At 31.6% G+C, this 20669-nt stretch overlaps 1 protein-coding gene across 2 annotated transcripts in view; it reads right to left on the reverse strand.

The window, feature by feature from the left end:
* LOC136039618 (uncharacterized) overlaps window positions 1-17896 on the reverse strand; it is a 45016-nt gene extending 27120 nt beyond the window's left edge. The window contains exon 1 of one of the 2 annotated variants that reach the window (XM_065723508.1): window positions 17101-17896. The gene's annotated coding sequence lies outside the window, so the exon portion shown is untranslated. Of the gene's footprint in view, window positions 1-17069 lie in introns of both variants that reach the window. The other variant, XM_065723506.1, reaches the window with a different exon arrangement.
* Between the last annotated feature and the right edge of the window lie 2773 nt (window positions 17897-20669).

Below are 20669 nucleotides of genomic sequence, written 5' to 3' on the forward strand. Positions count from 1 at the left end.
CAAATAAAAAAAAACAAGTAACTAAAGACATAACTTATGAAAGTCAAGTGGATACAAACCTCGAGCTATATAGGCTTCATGAAAAGTGAATTGGTGCAACCCATACCCCTCCCCTATACCTCATCTCACCTTTTAACGTTTACGTTTGGATTCGGGCTTCTTCTTCTTCTTCTTCTCTAATTTCTAATTCTTTTTGACGTCTACTTTCTAGGTGTTTTTTTAATTCGATCTCAAACTCTGGAGCTATTTCTTTCATTATGTGAATCCCTGGTCCTTTAATTAGACCTTGGTCCAAATACTTTTCAGGATTGTGTATCAAATCGTTGTTGAATTCATATTTCATGGATTTAAAAGACTTTAAAAGTTTTTGAATTTCCCAATCGCATCCACATTGAAAAATAAAGCACCTGGCTGCATTTCTGGCATGAAGTAGCTCTTTAATTCTAATATTATTAGATGTATTTGCTTCATTATACTCCTTTATAGAAAATATAGCTCACGAAATCACTTAGAAATTTTTCTTTTAGGATCAAGTCAAACTAATAACTGATTCGTTTATGAACACACAATAGTAATAGGAAGGCAACAAGCCCACCCATTTACCCTTACTCCCCCAAATATTTCCAATCACAATTTTGAGATCGTCATTTTGTCAAAATAGTCCAAATATCAAACAGCTATGGGACCGGATTTGATATCCCCTCAGCCCTCGGGACAAGGGCATCAGTTTATACTAGTTATCTATTGTTAACATATATGGTTTTTTTTTTATGGAAGAAATGGTCATATGAAATTTAGGGATGGTTCTTTCGATTGGAAATAGAAGGTCATCACTTGTATCTATCATAATTCTTTTCACTTGTGTGTTGGCAGTTGCATTGGAAGGAATGTCTAAGAAGTCTTGAGCCATCCTCTAAAATATATTTCTCTCTTGTAGTCTTCTTTGTAGGTCTTCTTTTCGTAATTCTGTTGATCATGGTGAAAATGATGACAGGATAATTAATGGTTTCAATTAGACCTTGGTCCAAATACTTTTCAGGATTGTGTATCAAATCGTTGTTGAATTCATATTCCGTGGATTTAAAAGACTTCAAAGTTTTTGAATTTCCCAATCGCATCCACATTGAAAAATAAAACACCTGGCTGCATTCCTGGCATGAAGTAGTTCTTTATTGCATGAAGTAGCAATTTTACTCTTAGGATCAAGTCAAACAAATAACTGATTCGTTTATGAACACACAATAGTGATAGGAAGGCAACAAGCCCACCCATTTACCCTTTTTTCCCCAAATATTTCCAATCACAATTTTGAGATCGTCATTTTTTCAAAATTGTCCAAATATCAAACAGCTATGGGACCGGATTTGATATCCTCTCAGCCCTCGGGACAAGGGCATTTGTTTATACTAGTTGTCTATTGTTAACATATATGTTTTTTATGGAAAGAATAGTCATATGAACATTAGGGACGGTTCATTGGATTGGAAATAGAAGGTTGTAGTGTCCTTTTTCGGTTTAGGAAGTAATCAGAGGGTAACCACTCCTCACCCTCATTCACCTCTTTATCTCAAAACACATACAATCAAAATCTTGAAATAGCCATTTTGTTAAAAATAGTCCAAAAGTCAAATAGGTATAACTCATGGGCGGATAAATCCCTTGCTATTCATGGGGCAAGGGCTGTTACTTATGCAAGTTGCCCAGTTTTAAACTATAATGTTTTACAGCAAGGAATGATCGTAATAACTTTGAAGAGACTTATTTGATTGGAAATAGGAAGTTTTTGTGCCTTTTTCAAGAATCAAAAATAGGCGGAGGGTAACCAGCCCCTCGAAAACGGCAACAGAATAAATTCAACTCATCATATCTGAAATAAATCGAGGATTTTTTCCCTCTCAAAATATAGGGCTAATTAAAACTGCATCTATAGTAGGTCTTCTTTTCATAATTCTGTTGATCATGGTGAAAATGATATAGCTGACAGGATAATTAATGGTTTCCAAATGAGACAAACTGAGAAAAAGAACGAAGTGAAAGCAAAACAAGATTAAAGTTTAAGACAATACACGAAAGCAGATTAAATAATAAACCCATATAAAGTACAAACAAAGTAAATAGCAATACAACACTATGAATACGAAATTGAAACACAAAAAAATTAACAGTTATACAAAAAGCTTGCAATTGAAATTAAACAAATAAAAAAAAACAAGTAACTAAAGACATAACTTATGAAAGCAAAGTGGATACAAACCTCGAGCTAAATAGCTTTCATGAAAAGTGATTTGGTACAACCCATACCCCTCCCCTATAATATCTACCTCATCGTACCTTTTAACGTTTACATTTGGATTCGGGCTTCTTCTTCTTCTTCTTCTCTAATTCCTAATTCTTTTTTATGTCTACTTTCTAGGTGTTTTTTTAACTGGATCTCAAACTCTGGAGCTATTTCTTTAATTATGCGACTCCCTGGTCCTTTAATTAGACCTTGGTCCAAATACTTTTCTGGATCGTGTATCAAATCATTGTTGAATTCCTATTCCGTGGATTTAAAAGATTTTAAAAGTTTTTGAATTTCCCAATCGCATCCACATTGAAAAACAAAACACCTGGCTGCATTCCTGGCTTGAAGTAGTTCTTTAATTCTAATATTATTAGATCTCTTTGCTTCATTGTACTCCTTTATAGATAATACCAAATTTCTCACGAAATCACTGAGGAATTTTTTTCTTAGGATCAAGTTAAATTAATAACTGATTCGTTTATGAACACACACTAGTGATAGGAAGGCAACAAGCCCACCCATTTACCCTTTTTCCCCCAAATATTTCCAATCACAATTTTGAGATCGTCATTTTGTCAAAATAGTCCAAATATCATACAGTTATGGGACCGGATTTGATATCCCCTCAGCCCTCGGGACACGGGCATTAGTTTATACTAATTGTCTATTGTTAACATATATGGTTTTTTTATGGAAAGAATGGTCATAAAAAATTGAAACACAAAAAATGAACAGTTATACAAAAAGCTTGCAATTAAAATTAAACAAATAAAAAAAACAACAAGTAAATAAAGACATAACTTATGAGAGCAAAGTGGATACAAACCTAAAGATAAATAGCTTTCATGAAAAGTGAATTGGTGCAACCCATACCCCTCCCCTATAATATATACCTCATTGTACCTTTTAACGTTTACGTTTTGGATTCGGGCAAATTCTAATTATTTCGTGATGGTGGGGCAATTGCCGTAGCTTATTGGTCAAAAGCAAAACCTAGGGTAATTCTATGTAAACCAATGAATTAATTCTTGTTTAGCATCTAGACTTGACACTTCATCGAAATACGAGATTTAAGTGGATATTTGATTACGATTTAATGTGTCTACGACTTTTTGAAGTGAAATAGAAAAAATAAGGAAATCAGGGCAAGGCTCTACCGGGGGGGGGGGGACGATGTTTGTCTGATTCGTAAAAACGGAAAAAATGAATTAAAAAATATGCTTATTCTTAGGTTCCATTAAAAAATTCTTGTGTGATGCGGCCCTGAATGAGAGATTAGGAGTTTCTGGTGCCAGGTATTTTTTATATGTTTAGCTGTAAATCTGAAACTGTTGTTTTAAAGTGAAATTACCAGTTTTTCTGTGATGCGGATGCTTTTGTAATATAGTTGACTTGAGTTGGCTAGGCATCTTCAGGTTGATTGAAAAACATTCTTTCTAAAGAAAGAAATTAATTTCTTATACCACACTGCTTTTTCATTTACAAAAATGAAATAAAGAAAACTGGGTTTAATTTAAAATGGGTTTACTGCCGCTGCTTTATTTAAATTAAACCTCATTTTTCCCTCTTTAATTTTTAACTATAGAAAATATTTGACTAGACTAGCTGACAGTTCGACTGACTATATGACACCCAATGTGTTGCTTTGGCGCGCAGCGCCTCAGCAACCAGTGACTGGAATCAGCTAGTCTTTTTATATAATGACTAATCATATCTGTTAAGTTTATCAATTGAAAAAATTTAGATGCTCTTAGAATTTCTTCAACATTACTAATAAATATATCTATACATTTAATATATACATACATATATATATATATATATATATATATATATATATATATATATATATATATATATATATATATATATATATATATATATATATATATATATATATATATATATATATATATATATATATATATATATAAATATCTGGGTTTATATCTTCGATTTTTATTTCATTTGATTCTTTAAGATTGCTTCTAAGAATTTAAGCAAAATAATCGCATACAGAAAAATCAAAGGTTTTTTCCGCTATTTAAGAGTGTTATTAATTGAGGTACAGTTCTGAGTTGATCTGTACATAAGTCGTTTATCAGTTCTTCCTATGTACCAAAGACCATAAGAACAAGGAATTCTTTAGACACCAGAGTTATCACCTATCGGGATAGGGCCTTTTTCTTGGTAGATTTGGGAACTGATAGTTTTTTTGGGTCTAAGGTAGTAAGTTAAACCGTTATTTTTTCTTAGATTTTTGGAAATGTGGTCTGAACCCTTTTAACGTACGGGAAATGCACATTATATTAATTATATTATATTGATAATGTACATCTACATCCAATAATGGGGATATAAAAAATTGTGAGAAGTATGTTTCATATCCTATTTGTTTTCATATTTTTGGTCTTTTATTGAATTTTATTTATTTTTGTGTGGCAGGGTTTTCTCCTTAGATTTTTTGAAATGTGGTCTGTAACCCCTTTAACGTACGGGAGATGTAAATTAATGCCAGAATTGCCTCTTACTCAATTCAACTATCTGTCTTGGCTATTTCTGCAATTTGCTATGACTTGATGGCCACAACTATTCCATTGTAATTCAAAAATCAACGTGACAGTAGGAGTGAGATGTATAAAGAACATTCAGTCTATATAATAGTTGAAATTGATGCTATGAACCAACAAGAGAGAAATATGTTTCAGAGGATGCCTCAAGACTTCTTAGACATTCCTTCCAATGCAACTGCCGATACACAAGTGCAAAGAATTATGATAGATACAAGTGATGAATTTGAAACTTTCAAAGAATCTAGACCTAACAAAAGCGTAAAATTAAAAGAAATCAACGATGAGTTTTTATGTGAGTTCTTACAGCATTTAAAAAAGAAAGAGTTTACGCTTGTTCTAATTTCTAAACCATTCACTACAAAATTTAATGCAGGAATATATCAAATTCGATAATTAGGTCGTTGTATATTAGGCTGTGATTTGATATTTGTAGATTTTTTTATAATTTCTATATCCATCACCAAATAAATTTGTGCTAGTTTAGAATTGTTAAGAAAATTTTAATCTTTAATGACAATCTCATTAACTTATTGATATGTCAACGTCTTCTTTTTTGTTTAATGCATATAGCGAGGTCAAGAATCCCTAAATAAAAATCCTTAAATTTAATAAAAAATCTAAACTATAAAGTAAGTCTAGATGGATCGAAAATTTGGATTATGAAAATAATTATGATATTTTGCTTTTTCCTGAAAAACATTTACGAATATCATAAATATCAATCTGATCATTATTTATATGGAGCTGTAGATGAAGCATTTAATCTATTAGAAAATAAAAGTATTAGTTATTTTTAATAAAGAATTCAATTCCTTATTTTACAGCAATAACCTCAACGCCTATATTATATTCGAATTTATTTTTGTACAAGTATAGCTAAAAATTTTACTGAACATATGCCAAGAATTATAAACACTGTTGATGCTGATTACGTACCCAACATTATCGATAATTGAGAAAGAAGCAAAAATGATTTATTGAATAAAAATGTAGGAACAAATTCCAAAATATTTAAAAGAATTGATAACTTATTGAAATTGTTAATGAGAATAATATTAAGTTTATGATATCAGAATCAAGACATGAAGCCAAGTCTAAAGTAAGAGCTCCACCAGATTGTAATAATAAAATAATATATATTTACTGATGAGTGTTCATTTATCAAATGCATTTTGTTATGATAGTAAACAAAACTTTTTAAATACTACATTTGCTTTTAATTTATATATAAGAAAAGATAACACAAGACCGGACATTAATCTTGGTAGTTAGAGTTGAACAATTTAGATTTCTATATATTATTATTAGATCCATTATCTTCTATAGTAATGGTTATTGGGAAGTGTACAGACGTGTACAGAGAATGTTTTATTAGTACTTAAAGAAAACATATAGTATATTATCTACTAAACAGCTCAAGGGTTTAATATACCTTCGTTGAACACATTATTTTACTGATTAATAACATAATAGAAAAATAATTATACAGTCATTGTTTTGTATTGAAAGAGAAAAAACAGTAGAATATATGGATGAAGTAAATGATGATAGAAATATATGTATTTACGATTATACAAAACTAGGTTTGATAGCTGGACATAAAATTATTAAAATTTTAAATTTAATAAAAGAAACTACATTAGCTTAAGATGGATTGAAAGAATCAACAAATACATATAAATTCAATAAAATAAAAATTTTAGATAAATATGTGTTTTAGCAACAAAACAATTGAAGCAGATGAAGTTCCTAAAGATAATAAAGAAAAATGCAATTTAATATTTAAAGGTGATAAATTAGTATACGGGACATTTCTGCAGTATTTAATAAGAAATTAGATAATGAGCTTTAGCAATAAGTTCTAATATCTGGTTTTTTGAACACTTATTTGATTTATAAAGAAGACGTAGAGATTGTTAAAGAAATTAATAATTTTTTATCCTATTTCTGATAAAATCTTAGAAAAGGTGCCCTAAGGTATAGATGTTGGAAACAGCCTTATAGATATACTGACTAATGATTTTTACATCATGATCATGATTGTATTATATTAGAATTTATTTATAATATGATATATAAAATTAATATATCTTATTTTGGCGAGAATACTAAAAATTATATCATGGATAGATTATTCGTAGACGGATTATCGTGGGTAAAATTTAATAGATTAAAGCCACAGATACAATCTTTATTTAAACTTTGTTGTCATAAACTTTGTGATGATAATAGTATTGTTGAAGATATTGAACTAACACCCGTTAAAACATCTAATATTAGATTATATTTTTATTCAGTGAAGAATAGAGAGCCTGATAATAGTTATACAACTTCTTATATGTTACAGTTAATTATATACGAATAATCAAAAACTTTGGCTCTATATTCTAATCGATTATCTTCTTTAATTATAAATTATTATTTTACATATTAGTTTAGTTTTTAATAATAATTATTGTCTCTATAAATTTTTTATTATTTTGTTCTTCTTTTTCATTTATTGAATTATTTCTAATAATAAAGATTATATGAAAATAAGTTCAAATTCTACAAAAATACATAACAAAAAAATATTTCTATAAAACTAACATATATATAAAAATGTTCATAAAATTTATCGTCGAATTTTTGAAATTCATGTATAAAATCGTGTACACTAAATGTTGGATTCAGATTAATAGTTGTGTCGGTCATTTGTATGTGGAGTCTTTATTTACGTTATAAATGCAATTGACATCAAATTCCTACTTAAATGATAAATTAATTAGAGAATATTGTTTGCCAAATTCATCTGATTCAAGCTTTGACTGTTTATCTTTGAATGACAATATAGCGCTTGTATCAAAAACATCTAATTTACAGTATTTTGTTGGTAGCATTCATGAAAAAATCATCTCAGTTTTAGATCAACATTAATTGAAAAAGTAATTTAAAGTTGTAATATTAATAATGTAATACAGAATTAGGTGATGTTAGTTTTGACAAGGGGGACATTGATTTGAATAATGATTGTCCGGATATTATGATAAATATTACAGAAAATTAAATTATTATAAAAAATCATGAGAATGAAATTGTTGATCTTTTTTTCAACACTATTCTTATATGATATTTATATTTATTTTGTTCATATTTATGCTACAGTAAATGGATAAGCTAGGATATTTTAATAAAGTAAAAAATAATATTCAAAGGATTAAACTATCTAACTTTGATGAGCCTAATTATTAAGGATTTAATTTTAATAAAATTAGATGTAAAAAATGTAATAAAGTAGATCCAAAGTATAAAACATATGATGGAAAATTTTACTAAACAACTACCTTTACAAAATTTATTGTATTTGCTAGAGATTTATCCTTCGATAGCTCAGTTGGTAGAGAGGTGGACTACTAGAGATTAAAGCATCTATACATAATAACGTTTATAAAGAAAAAAATATGATTTTATTATTCAAAAAGGATTTAGATCAAATTTCAAAAACACAATAAATACTGATTATTCAAAAATAACAAAAGTTGAATTTAATATTGATAATCTTTCAGTAAGCTATTTTAAAGTTACTGAAAATATATAATTTAAAGATGATGATTACCCAGGGCTAATACAAATAGGTAGTGATGTCAATTTGCTGAAAAATCCTAACAATATAGATATTAGTAGTATATATATTTATTATAGTGATAATTTTGTAAATTTTAAATTAACTGATAAAGATATATATATAGTTTTTAGTTTGTAATCAAGTAAGTATTAGTAATTTTGGTGATATATTCAGTGATATATATAGTAAATTAGCATATCCCCCTAAATGTATTAATTTACCTTAACGTGTCAAAGTATCAGACTCAAGTCCTATTGCTGGTAGCGATGACTCTGTTAGATATTTTCTAATAAAGAAACACATAACAAATGAAAGAGTATAAGTTTGCTAGAAATATAATTGACTCATATTGACTCAAACGTTTTGATTCTTTTTATCTTTAGATTTTGATATTTCTAGTGATTCGGATGATTATAATGATGAATTAAATTTGTTTTATGGTGGAAAAATCATCAAAATGTATCCACATATTAAAACTGATATAAACAAAAACACAAGTCCAAAAGCATGTAAAATCCACAATAATATCAAAGAAAAAAATCCAAATAAATTTATTAGTAGATTTTCTATTAATAAATTAGATGATATTGATTAAGAAATATTAAAGCTGACTTGATTAACATCTTGAAATGTAATAGTATTGCTTTTGTTGTATTAACTAAGAATGCAATAACCAATGCATCTAAAAAAATCGTTTAATATATAAGCAAGATGATAAATTATACTTAAGCATTATTAAAATAAACAATGTTGATCAAATTGAAATAATTGAAAAATGGAAAACACTTCAGAAAAAATATTTTGAATAATATTCATTACAAAAAACATAGATGGGCTTAGAGCTTTATTTATTGTTCATGCCAGCTGATAAAAATAGATATATTAAATATAAATTCAATTTCATCAAATGATAATATATTGAACTGTAATGAAAAAACAAGTAAAACAAATTTTGAAGATTTAAAATTAAGTAAGAAAATTAAAGCTAAATCAGTAGATAAACTGATAGTCAGCTAGTATGCATATTATAAAACTTTAATAATCAGTGATCTATCTTTTCTTTGAACAACCTGTCCATCATTCAAAGAATCTGTTTTTACAAATTCACTATATAATTTTTTGCCATCTGCATAATATACTTCGACCACATCATTAAACACTTAACTACAAATCCTTGTAGATTTATACATAGTTGTATTGCAATTGTAGTAGTATAATCTTTTGTAGTTTTTTCTTCTGAGAACATACAAAATTTTCGTATGTATAAGTTTCTAGCTGTTTGAAGATATGGAATAAATATATTCTTTCTAAATATACTATCATCAATATATTTTGAAAATTGTAAGTATAACCTATTGAAATTATGTCTATCAAATGAATTTGTTGAATTTATTTTGTTTAAATCTTCATTCTGAGTACCTACTGAGTCAACTTCTCAGTAGGAGCCCGCCCCAGGCCACTCAGCGCATCCCCAGGTGGCGGATAGAGGAAAGCCTTGCAGATATGCAGGGTATCTCTGGTGGTGATGGAGGGACGGACCAAGGGGAGACCCAGCCCCTGGGGGTCCTAAAATATAACCGCCTGGGGGACATAAATTCAGGTGGAGGAGGAAGAAGGCCCCTCTAATGTAGACTGAGCTGGGCCCACCAGCGTGTGGATATGTCCCGTCAGCTTCAAACCTTCTCCCATCAATGGGTAAAATCGTATGGTACGGCAGATTATCATCGTGGGAGGATCCTCTTCAGGAGGACAACTGCGAAAGGGTGGATGATTCAGCGACGAACAACGGCCTCTGCAGGTTGACGGAGAGGAGTGGCTTACCGCCGTCTCCTAACCAGCCTTGAAACCTTTCCTTTTAACAAATGAATTATGGGCTTTATGAATCAAAGCAGAATTACTACCGCGTCCGGGGAAACCGACGAACCTAGCGATTTGATGATGATGATGATGATGGCGAATGGAAGTAATATTGAACATACTACCGCGTACGGGGAAGCCGACGACTCTGCTACAGCGTACGGCGAAACCGACGAACATGCTACCGCGTACGGGGACACCGACGATCATAATAGGCCAATGACGACCCCCGGAGGGGATGAGGATACCCTGCGACTCATCTCCACTAAAACTGTACTCAACATAGGAACACTCAACACCCGGACTCTAGCCAAACCTGGAAAAGTGGATCTACTACTGAGAGAACTAAACCGATACAAGTGGGACTTGTATCTAAGCCGGCTATCTGAGACACACCTCCCCCGAACTGGTGAAGAAACTATATCTGGAACCTCCCTCCTACTCTCGGGATGCACCGATGGCACTCAAAGACACAAGGCGCTGATCTCCTTCACGCCCGTATCAGAAAGGATAGCAACCATTAGACTAAAGGGATCCGTGTCAAACCTTACCATCATCCAGGTTTATGCTCCTGACTCTGCTCGAAGCGATGAAGAATGCGAACAGTTCTACTTTCAACATCAAAGTGTCACCGACCAAACACCAAAGAAAGATATGCTCATCGTCATGGGCGACTTCAACGCTATCACGGGCAACGATCAGATTGATCGGAGAGATGTAATGGGACCCCACGGCCATGGCCGACTGAACGGAAGAGGTGAAAGGCTAATTAGTTTCTGTAGAGAAAACGACTTGTATATAACAAACACCGCCGTAAGGTCACCTGGAGATCCCCTGACGGAGTAACTGAAAACATGATAGACTATTTGCTGATATCTAAACACTGGAAGTCCTCAATAATTGATACTGTATCCCTTCCTGGTGCAAACTTTGATTCGAATCACTCACTCCCTATGTCCAAACTCAAGCTAAGACTGAAAAAACTCCCTAAGACGACAAGAATCCCTATATTCCGGACAGAGCTGCTTCGCGACCCCATAAAAAAGGCGCCTATACCACCAGCCTATCGTCAAAATTCCGAGCTATCCTAGAGAGCTTCACTTCCCTCACCACCGTTGAAGAGATTGATCAACTGGCTGAGCATGCAACTTCTGCAGTTTTGGAGACAGCAAATTATGTCCTCGGGAGGAAAACGAAAGACGAAAAGGAGTGGATTACTGAATAAATAATCCAACTATGTAACCAAAAGCGTCTCTGCAACAACAAAGCTGACCCATGCAGCCGAGACACCTATGAATATCTCAAAAGTAGAATCGAACGGGAAGTCCGAAAGGTCTTGCGTAACCATGTTACCGAGAAATGCAAGGTATGCGAAGCCCAGTTTAGGAACGGAAACAGTCAAAAACTCTTCAAAACAGTTCGTGAGCTGTCTAGCAGGAACGATCCCATCTCCACAGCAATCCTAGACAAACAAAACAATCCCATCAACGACGCAAAAATGGAACTCGAACGATGGAAGGAATATTTTGAAGATAAATTAAATCCGCAGATGATTGCCGATCCCAGCATCCTAAACTACTTCCCCATTAATGATCGAGAACCTCCACCACCACTCTTAAAATCAGAAACTGAGGCAGCGATAAGATCCCTGAAACGAGGGAAGGCCCCAGGACCGGACGGTATCACTGCTGAACTAATTAACATTGACTCAGAGGACGTCGTCGAATTGTACCACAAAGTTGTGTCAGCCGCATGGTCAACGGGCCACGTCCCACAACTATGGTGTAAGGCAGCAGTGGTCCCAATCCACAAAAAAGGCTCAAGAAGAGAGTGTGAGAACTACTGCCTGATCAGCTTGACCAGTCATCAAACTAGAATACTGACCAAAATTCTCCTACGTAGAATCCAAGCAATTACAGCTTCCGTTCTGGGTGAATACCAAGCTGGCTTCCGACCTTGACGATCGACCATTGACCAAAGCTTCACCGTTCATTAGCTCATGGAACGCTTTGTTGAGTTCAACAGAGACCTATATCATCTCTTTATTGACTTTCGGAAAGCCTTCGATTTAATCTGGAGGAAAGGTCTGTAGCACATCCTAAGACATTATGGTATCCCCGACCAAATCGTCACGATTATTGAGAATATATACAGCCAATCCAGAAGCCGGATTCTCACCACTGATGGACTCTCTGATGAATTCTCAATATCCTCGGGAGTTATACAAGGATGTATTCTGTCACCCCACCTGTTCAACCTGTTTCTTCACGCCATACTGTCACTGATACCAGACGAACATGGAGCCAAAATAGTTGGAGTCCTAGTAAACAAGATCGCCTATGCTGACGACATCGACCAGCTCTCTACAACGGCCGCTGATCTCCAAAGACAAGCAGACTGTCTCAACGAAGCCACAAAACCTTTTGGCATGCAAATTAACGCCAAAAAAACGAAAGTTATGGTCACGTCACGCCAAAAACAAGCAGCTACTCCTTACATAATTATTGACACGGTTGAAACGGTCGACCAATTCGTCTACCTGGGCAGTCTCCTCACAGGGGACACTTGTCATACCTCCGACATCAAACGCCACCTAGCTCTTGCTAGCTCCAGTTTTAAAAGGCTCACAAATATCTGGAAATGCCGAAACCTGTCGAACCAGCTGAAAGCTCAACTTTTCAACAGCCTGATTGTGCCAATTGCTATATATTGGTGTGAGACCTGGACCCTATTATTAATAGAAAATCTACTATCAACATTTCTAATAAATTAATTGGATAAACGATTCATAATCCCTAAGAAAAGAATTAGATTTATTATTCACAACATCAAGACATAAGAAGATTAGTATTTTATGTTTGGTTTAAAATCTTAAGAATGTGAGTAAAGGTGCAAGAAGTGCTGTTCCAAATTTCATAGCTATCGGACATAAGAAAGATTATAAAGAATTAGTAACGCTAGATAAGGAAAAAATGGGATAAAGAAATTACGGCTGTTTTAGAAGTTAATAAAAATAGTGATAATGATTGTTATTATGCTCCTGTAGTAGATATAAATTCTAGAGAAATATTTTCTTTAAAATATCCAAAAAAATTAATATTAAAAAAGTAATTTCACCCAATATAATAACGAGTTATTATTCTGAAATATATTGTCATACATTTATTTTTTAAACTTGTAGACGAAATTGAAGTTTCAGACGAAACTTTATGAAAATGTTCCTCATCAATAAATGGAAGATATGAAAATAATTTATTTATAAGAAATTCCATCACATAAAGCTATTTTAAGAAATAAACTAAACGGTAATATTAATTTAATTATTGAGGATTTTAAAGATAGTAATATATAGTTATATTGAATATATATATATATATATATATATATATATATATATATATATATATATATATATATATATATATATATATAAATATATATATATATATATATATATATATATATATATATATATATATATATATATATATATATATATATATATATATATATATATATATATATATATATATATATATAATATATATATATATATATATATATATATATATATATATATATATATATATATATATATATATATATATATATATATATATATATATATATATATATATAAAAATATATATATACATATACATATATATATATATATATATATATATATATATATATATATATATATATATATATATATATATACATATATATAGATATATATATATACATATATATATATATATATATATATATATATATATATATATATATATATATATATATATATATATATATATATATATATATATATATATATATATAGGTAGGTAGGTAAGTTTTATTTTATCCGCAATACAAACATAAATAAAAAAATGACAACACTAATAAATTGTTGCAGCAAAAAGAAAGTCCTAAGGACTTGTGCTGCAGTTTCATATTATGATTTACATCTTATAAATAAATATCTAAACATAACATCTCATGATTAACCACTTAGCCTATCTTATATATAAAAAATAACAAGACATACACATGAACAAAATACAACAAAATAATCATATTAAATATCATTTACCGGTATTCAGTCCCCACCCCACATCAATAAACTGCAAAAAAAAAAACATCAAAAACCTTCTGCCCTTCAAAACCTATTACTTAAATAAAACATTTTCAATTTATTTTTAAACCCATATAAAGTGACAGACTCCCTGATGCCAGCCGGCAAACTATTCCAAACAGAAGGCCCAAGATTCCGAACCACATATGATGATCGAACTGTTTTTCTTTGTTCATGGCTTAAAAGTTGTGAATTTCTTGTATCATAATTATGGTACTCCTGATTCATGGAAAAATAATCATGAAAATACTCAGGGCATATATGTTTCATGCTCTGGAACACAAAAATTGATGCCTGGTAGTCACGAATCTGACCAACATTTAAAACATTACACCGGGAAAAGCTAGCAGTAGTTTTGGATTCAACCTGCTCTTTTATGTCCGCAATCAATCGAATGCTTTTATTTTGCAAAATCTGGATCCTTTTATAATTAGAGAAGAAATTACTAGCCCAATGAACACAACCATAATCTATATAAGGATGAACAAGGGAAAAATAAATGATTTTTAAAATCTTGAACGGAAAAGTTTTTTTTACACGTCTCAAAATTCCTAGACCCCTAGCCATTTTAGCACCAATAACACTGCAATGCTTTTTCCAACTAATATTATTATCTAAATAAAACCCCAAATACCTAATTTCAAAAACTTGTTTAATAGGTAAATGTCCAAAAAAATGTTATTATTATCATTAAGTAACCTACCTGTTCTACTAAATATAATGTAATTTGTTTTAGATGCATTAACTGCTAGGGAACTACCTATTGTAAAACTGCGCAAACGTTCAAGTGCCAAATTAGCCTTATGTGCAACCTGCACCAAACAACTACCAATTACTGTTATCGCAGTGTCGTCCGCGAAAGAGGTCAGCGCTTCAACTCCAACATGTGAAGCCAACGAATTAACATAAATAAGATAAAGTAGAGGTCCCAGCACGGAACCTTGAGGCACTCCACACTTAACACCGAACTCTCTGCTTGATATATCTGATAAAGCGACTTTGATAGTCCGGCCATGCAAATACGATGAAAACCACTTTACACAAGTACTACCTAACCCAAGCCCACTTAGTCTACTAAGAAGAGTATTAAAATCAACAGTGTCAAAAGCCTTACGGAAATCTACAAAAACAGTTATAGGAATCATATTATTTTCAAATGCATTATCAACAAAACTTAAAAGATGGTGTACTGCATTACTAGTGGAATGTTTACTTCTGAAACCAAACTGTCCATTATACAAAATTTTCTTCGAATCCAAAAAATCATACAATCGTTTATAAATAACTTTTTCATAAATTTTACTAAATAAAGGTAAAATGGAAATTGGTCGCCAATTACAGGGTTCTGAGGGGTCCCCACCTTTATGTAAAGGTATGATTTTAGATTGTTTCAGTTCCGACGGGAAATGCCCTTTAACCATTGAGAGATTAATTAAATGAACCAGTACCGGTAAAAGATACACCGACACATAATTAAAAGCCTTTAGGTTCAATCCATCTACACCAGAAGAATTTGATTTAAGGCTACAAACAATTTTTTCAACTTCTTCTACATTACATGGTACAAATTCAAACCCATTCTGCATGCTTGAAGGATTTACCTTAATGTTGACGGCACAACTACCTCTAGACACTTCATTCTGTATAACACTACCAATTTTCGAAAAATAATCACCCATGTAATTTGCTATTTCCAATTTATCATGAATAATTCTATTACTAGTTTTTAAATTGGTTATACACATACCTTTTTTTTCACATCCTATCACTTCACGGACAATTCCCCAAGTATCTTTTATATTACCTTCCTTAATCTTCAAACGGTTTAAATAATACTCATTCTTTGCATTTCTTTTTGAATTATTTACATAATTTCTCAACTCTTTAAACTCATTTAAAATCATTTCAGATGGATTATCAAGATATTGACAATACAACTTATTTCTTTGTCTTATTAAACTCAAAATTTCATCATTTATCCACGGCTTTCTCGGTTTAGCTTTCTTGCAATTAATTTTATTCAATGGGCAATTTTTCTCAAACACAGGGTAAAGAATATCTGAAAAAATGTTAAAAGCTTTTGAAGCATCATCCTTTTCATTGTAAACCACCTCCCAATCCAACGAACTAACTTCATTTTTAAATTTAGCCAGATTAACTTCTTTCATGTCACGCCGAAGAATCTTGTTTTTTCTTTTAATTTTACAATGTGATAACTTCTGCAACAAACAAAGAAGCGGTAAGTGGTCCGAACCAGAATGGATTAATACACCACACATGCTATCTTCCACCATAACTTCAGTGAAGAAAACATTATCAATCAAAGTTGCAGAATGGTCTGTTAATTGGGATGGGATAGAATTTAATGGGAAAAGACCAAATGAAAGCATGACATTAAGGAAATCCAAATTTTTGGCTTGAAGATCTAATAAATCAAAATTAAAATCACCTATGATTACAATTTTATCAAAATTTCGATTTATTTCAGATATTAAATTTCAATTTCCTCTAGGAAAAAATCCGGACTAGCACCAGGGGGTCTATACACCGATGAAATAAGAAGTGGATTATTAATACTTGTCACTATTTCAATAGCAAAAGTTTCAATCTTACCTTCAATCCATAAAGATAAATCTTCCCTTACTTTAAATTTTATATCATCCTTGATTATGAATGCTAAACCTCCCCTTCCCATCAATGACCGGTTCTTGGAAATAAGTGTGTAACCTGGAAAATTAAACAACGAAGCAGGACATTGTTCACTAATAAATGATTCACAAATACCTATCACTTGCACCTCACTGTTAAGTTTATTAATTATATCAACTACATCTTCATGTCAAGTAGTTAAATGACAATTCCAGTGGAGAATCTGGAATCCGGACAGCATAACGGGTGCACTCACATCATCTACTGCAACATATTTACTAAGCCTTGCAGGCTGTTTATCCGAAAATTCCGACCGGCTACCAACATCACTCGACAAAATATTATCCAACGAAAAGCGATTTTTTTCTAACTGAAGTAATCGTGAAAACATTCATAAATAATTTATCCTACTTCCTATTAAAGAACTATTACTACGAAAGAATGTAAATACTAAAGTACACATTTACAACTACTAAAACGAAAAAAAAAAAAAAACTCAGATTATATGTCGTCACAACTCCACAGTCGGCGTGTCCGAGCGTCATTTCCAGATCGAGCGAAAATACGGCCGTGATCGGACCATACGTTGTGGTTACCTAACCTATCAGGAGCCAGTTGCAGAATTTCTCGTCGCTTCTTAGTTAAACTTTCAGACACAAATATACCAGATTTGGCCAGTTTGCTCTTAGCAGCAAATACCTTTCTAGCCACATCCTTAGACGAAAACTGGGCGAGTACCGGTGCAATCATATCAGGCCGCGTAGGATTCTCTGGAAGGGTAAATCTATACACTTTAGTTAAGTTATTATATATATATATATATATATATATATATATATATATATATATATATATATATATATATATACATATATATATATATATATATATATATATATATATATATATATATATATATATATATTACGAGATTTTCTTAGAAAATATAAAGAAATCAACATTAAGAACTAAATCAAAAGAAAAAATATGTTATGGATCTTATGCAATACATAATTTTTATCCAAATTTCACCTATAATGATATTAATTTTTATATGGAGAAGCCATACACATTGTAATAATTGGGACTTATATATTTTATATTTGATTATGAAAAAAAGTGTGTTGCATAACGCACAATATTTGGATAGTAGAGGTAGATTAGAATTTTCATTAGATAGTAGAGGTAGATTTTTAAAATTTATAGAAAAGTTTAAAATGGTGGTAATTTTTATAGGCCAGTTTATGGAATTATTGATGAAATGTTTTTTGAATACAAACCCAATGAATTCAAAGGGAGGTAAATTTTTATTTGAGGGTAAAAATGACGTTTTTAGCAGAGAGAAAATTATGAGTTATGATTTAAACAACAAAATATCCTAATATTTTATTAATGACGGTTAATAAAACGTCTGTATACTTCTATAGGAATGAATATGACATAAGCAGTTTGCATAGGTAAGACATATGGTTTTCTCCTACAATGATAAATTATTTAATTTTTCATAAAAAAGAATATATCGAGGTATAACAATTTTTAATGTCCATATTAAACTTGAGTGATTTTGATGTCAGAAACTACAACATAATGTCAAGAGATGAAATTAAAATGCAAATAATTTACAAAAAAATTTATTATTAAAGATGTTGTTTTTGAAAAGTTTCCACAAATAATTATGACCGATAAAAATACATTGTATATGATGGGCTTATAAAAATAAATAATGATATTGCTAAAAATATAAAAATTTAATCAATAATTTAATTATTAATGTTTTTTCTATTTTTCTTAAAGTTCAAGTTCAAGTTCCTTTTATTATAAATATCCATCCATTTATAAATAAAAAATATCCCAAAGGGCTCAATGGCCCGTTATTTGGGAAAAAACAACAAAACAAAACATTAATAACCATTAAATACATTCACACTTAACATATATTTAGAGTCTACTCACCAATCCCCACCCGAATACAACTGATCTCCGCACCACCTACTTAAAAAAAAATATATATACATACATCGAGGATCCGACACTCACACCACCCTAATCTAAATAATTAAATTCAATCTAAATAATTAATTAAATTAAATAAATCTTAATAAAAAAACAATATAAATAACTGATCAATATTATAATTTAATTTATTTTTTTTTAATTAAAAAATTCTTCAACCGTTTCTTGAAGGAGCCTATGGTACAGGACTGTCGAATCCCAACAGGAATGGAATTCCAGGCATGTCCGACAGCAACTATCAGACCAAAGTCTGAGCGCACTGCAGGGGTGGATGGCACTTGCACATCATCCTTGTTTCTAGTTTCATAAGGACTGACATTTCGAAATATTTCAAGAAGCCCGGAGAAACTTGATGGAAGGTCTCCAAGGAAATACTGAAATGCAATGAAAGAGAGGTGTAATGTATGAATATCTTTAATCTTCAGAAGTTCAACAGAAATATGGGTGGTAGACTGAAGGATTTTTGCTGCTTTCAGTTGGAGATTATGTAAAGGTGTAAGTACAGATGGAAATGTTGACATCCACACTGACAAGCAGTAGCATAAATAAGGGTAAATAAGAGATTATAATAGATGAAGGATAGAAAAAAGAAAGACTCACTTCAGACTCGCTCACTTCAGACTCAAAGACTCGCTTCCGAATAATTCCAAGGCCTCGAGAAACTTTAATCTCATTGACTCAGCATGCCGTTTGAAAGATAGATTTTTATCCAGAAGTATCCCAAGGAATCGAATAAACCGGTCAGCTGGGCGGGATATGGATCCCTTAGATGTTTTAAGCTCTGTCACTGTAGGGCAGCTTTTGCCTATGCGGGAGAATATAAGAAGAAACGATTTTTTTACATTCAAAGCTAACAAATTTGCATCAAACCAACGATATATGCTTTCTGTCATCAATTGTAGCTTGAGGATAAGAGACGATTCATCAGGTGCTGCAGCCCCCAGGGTGGTGTCGTCGGCGAAAGCAAAGAGTTCTTCATGTTGACCAGGCGTATCCAAGGCTCCAGCCACAGCATCTCCTTTCTGACACAAATGACAACAGAAATCAAATCGTGGGCTGCTAAATAGTCGATAGAGGTCGTTGACATATATGAGGAAAAGGAATGGCCCAAGAACTGAGCCTTGTGGCACTCCATATTCAACTGGAACATGTTCATCAGAAGCTTCTACTGCAATGGATCGGCCAGTTAAGAATGAAGAAAACCAGGACAGAGCTTCCCCACGAACACCTTGATGCGACAACTTACCAATAAGTATCTCGTGTGTGAGGCTGTCAAAAGCTTTCTTCACATCAAGGAATATTGCCGCAGGGATAAGGCCGAAGTCTAAAGACTGTCGTACAAAATGAAGAAGCATATTACATGCGTGTTCTGTAAACGTTGGAACTTTACAAAAAATTTAATAGCATGTAAAACAATAAACGATTGATTTAGTGGAAAATATTTTTCTGTTATTGTCTTTAATTAATCATATTTTAATTGGGTTTTAAATGTTAATTTTTATGTTTTGCAGACGGTATAATAATATTAATTTTTCTTTTATCATTAGTGGA

Source organism: Artemia franciscana, chromosome 19, assembly GCF_032884065.1.
Source record: "Artemia franciscana chromosome 19, ASM3288406v1, whole genome shotgun sequence".
Classification (NCBI taxonomy): domain Eukaryota; kingdom Metazoa; phylum Arthropoda; class Branchiopoda; order Anostraca; family Artemiidae; genus Artemia; species Artemia franciscana.